A 3625-nucleotide genomic window follows, 5' to 3' on the forward strand; every position below is an offset into this window, starting at 1 on the left:
GTGCTGAGAGGCTAGAGGCAGATGGCAGCGAAGGCTGCTGACCTGCGCTACAGCGGCACGGTCGTAGCCTGGGGTCCTGATCCATTCCAGCCGGGGGGGGAGGGGGGAGTGTGAAAACACAGCGCCCATTGTCTGTGCAGGATGCCGAGGGGGGGGGGGGGGGGGGGGCTGCGTTGTGTTGCTCCACACCACACACGTGCTGGCCCGTTAGCGGCCTGGCCTGCTGGGCTGCCCTGTGCCCCTCGCCCCCCCCCCCCTGCCATCTCCAACCCCCATCCTGAGCCAACCTTTTCCTCCACGGGAATCCCAGCAGTGGTGGGCTGTTGAATAATTTATCACTTACATTTAATGATTGATGTGGGAGAATGTATTTCCACAGAGCAAAGATTTTCCTCGCACGACTAAACAGACTGGAGGTGCTTAAAGGCGGGAGCGGGCTTCCTCGTCGGCTCGCGGGACAAATACGGCATTCTTCAGGAGACGATGGCGAACGTCTCGCACACCTGTGTTCTCCACTTGCAGAGTAATTAGGGACTGGATACTATTTCAAGCTGGTTGTGTATAATATCCCACTCGTGAGAGCTAGTGGGTAGGAATTCTGGTTTTTATGAAGCAGTAAAGCACCTTTTTTTTGTACGAACATGCATTTGGATTGCCTTGGATTGGTTTTAAAATCTTTTTAAATATATAGTTTTCCAAATTTATAATTCCACACCATGATCTTTTATTTATTTTATGAAGTCCAAAGGGATGTTACTAAGAATTATAACTTTTAAGGTAGGTATTTACATCTAGATAAATTTAAAAGCGAAACAAAATGGTGGTTAATTAAATGCTTAAGTAGTCGTAATGCATTCTGTATAGACAAGCAGAGGAAGGCTGAAGAAGCACAATAAACAGGGGTGTCCAACCCATCAAAGTCGATCCTAGCCTGTCTCCAGGCCAGTCGCGAGATGATTAATGGATAATGCATTTGTCACTGGTGGCCAGCTGACCGATCTCGATCGGTTAGATAAACCAAGGGGGACAACCACCTCCCCCAAGTCGGAAAATATACCATCGCTATTTAGTAGCTTGTCAAAGTATTTTCTTTGTAAAAGTAGCTCTCACAGTAAAAAGAAGTCAGCCAAGCCACTAAATGGACTTGGCAAGTATTATTTGGTGATAATTAAAAATTCGAAACGTATGACTGATAACTAGTTTCTTGTTAAAGATGATGAATGTCTTTTGATGTCTTGGTTCAGAAGTGACTAAATCAAAAATCAAAAAGTGATGGATTGTCGTACTGTAAAGATGACCAGAAACACTCTCTGCATCTGATGATAGATTTTATACAATGTGGTCCCTTCACTTGCTCAGCACGGCAGATTTTGATCCCCATTTCATTGTTCCCTACAGTGAGGAGGAACCTTCTCCGCTAGAGCCAGACTCCATCCAGCACAGGTGACATACGTCTCCGCACTGGCCTGTCAGACAAGGAGAGGCTTGACAAACGCTTGACTGCGCTGTCATCTTCTGTGGTCTGTGCAGGAAGGATAAAGACAGTCAACTCAACTGCCCAGACATAAATATTATGGAAAAGCAGCCTATTAAATACAAATCTGAATGAAGCATGTGCTTATGTGAATTATCCCTGTCTGATTCAGACCTTTGCATTGTGTCATAATCATGAGTTATGTTTGCCTAAAAAACATGTGATATTGGTTTTGGATACAATTAAACCTCTATTTTTTCTAAAAGGTATTTCTTACTAATCACTTCTGCTTCCTCAGAAGCTTATAAAAAGGATTTCCTTGAAAGTGTTTTGCCTTTTTTTTTTACCCTGTTCACGTCAAATAAGCATTCATCTTTTTTTTCTTTCTTTCTTTTTACAGACTGTCAAGGCAAATATGAAATAACCCAAAAATTATTGAGTGCGTATGCCTATGTACTAAACCGCACGGAGTCAAGAAGCGAAAGAAAAGAAAACGAGTAACTGGGGGTGGAAAAAACGAGCGTGGCCAATAAAATGTAACACTGTTATTGAAGTGAGTAGGGGTAGGAGAGGGTAAGGCTGGGTCACTCGGGGTGTCAATGAGTAACTTAGGGAGACTTAAAATACAAGCCAACCCTTGAGGATACCGTGCTGCCTTCCCAGAATGCATCTGTGAATAGGGCCCCAGTTCAATAAAAATGCAGGTACCTGGATTATACAAGAGACATTTCACCTTCTAAGATTTCCCAGTTTTTTTTTTTAAGACTTCAAATTAATTTATTCATGAATGGGCCATTTTTCCATCACTTGAGTGCTAAATTAAAGTTTTTATTTTTGGCCCGTTCATCTCATTTAAAGATTTTCTGAATTAATCATCGACGTAAATATTAATTAGCGAAGAGGCATTTTCAAATTTCGTACATTTCTGAAATTACAAGGACCTTTTGTGGTTCCCTCAATAAAACTATTTCAGCGGCTGAGGAGGTCTGACCTTTGCCTGTACCACAGAAATCGCTGCTCTGTTTTATAGTTCCCAGTAACTGGTGACAAACACAACTAATGATGCCTTGAAAAGAAATGTAGGACGAATCCTTTCAATATCTGGGCTAATAACTACACCAAGAAACTAACGCATCATAGTCATATTATAAGAAAAGATTCATTTTAGTTATGTTAGTAAATACGCAGATGCAATGGCTCATGGGAAAATCCCAAGTGAAAATACACCGTGAAGGTGACATAGTACACGCTGGATGCCGTGTATTCTCATCCATAGCCGCAAACCTCTTTTTTATATTTTTTTCGATAAGAGAGAGTCATACCTTCATTGCTCTGGTTAAACCAACTATTTCTGTCAAATCTCTTGCCTTTCCCAAAGCCTGTAAACGTTTAGTAAATATTTAGTAATCATTTTTATCATTGTCCTCTGCTACTGTCCATCAGTGTAGGGTAATGGTGGCAGAATCACTGGCTTTTTATGACTGGCCATGTGCTTATCTTATGTGCCTTCTATCGGGAGTCATTGATGTTAAGTCCCCAAAGGAAGGTTGTGTTGTTCCCTGAACTCTCTAGCACTTTGCCACAAGCAGGAAAACACTGGCGTGTGGAGGTCTGTATGTACAGATTTTTATGCATGTAGATCCATCAATATAAAACGATTACAAAAAAAGCATCTGCTTAATTCACAGTCGCATTAAACACTGCAGCTGGTATGAAAGGTCGCATTGCATGTCATTTGGTTAAATGGCTAAATCTGTCAGTCTTTGTGATTGATTGTGAAAAATAACAATCATCAAGAGATGGGCTGCTGCCCCCATCCTGGGTTATTCCCAGCCATGCCCCCATAGCTTCCAGGATGGCCGCTGGACCACTGCAACTCTGCATAGAACAAGCGGATATAGAAAATGGATGGATAGATTATCATCAGTCATGTAACCCAAACTCTTACAGTGGGAGGACCATGGAGCAGACCATAACCCGATACGGTACTAAATTTCTATAACCTGTCACCACTATGATAATTTATGGGAAAATATTCATAGCACAAAATTAATTTTATAACTGCAAAAACATCTCATTACTTTAATACAGCGTAAGGCTGCCTATATGCTACAAGTACTTATATTATCTGAAACATATCAGTAGTAAAAT

General features: G+C 41.5%; 1 long non-coding RNA gene across 1 annotated transcript; it reads left to right on the forward strand.

Moving 5' to 3' along the window:
* Positions 1-413: 413 nt before the first annotated feature.
* Positions 414-3033, forward strand: LOC111854335 (uncharacterized). The gene is made up of 3 exons (XR_002840656.2): positions 414-777; positions 1399-1443; positions 1875-3033. It is a non-coding gene; the product is annotated as an uncharacterized lncRNA (long non-coding RNA).
* Positions 3034-3625: the final 592 nt, after the last annotated feature.

Source organism: Paramormyrops kingsleyae, chromosome 4 (assembly GCF_048594095.1).
Source record: "Paramormyrops kingsleyae isolate MSU_618 chromosome 4, PKINGS_0.4, whole genome shotgun sequence".
Classification (NCBI taxonomy): Eukaryota; Metazoa; Chordata; class Actinopteri; order Osteoglossiformes; family Mormyridae; genus Paramormyrops; species Paramormyrops kingsleyae.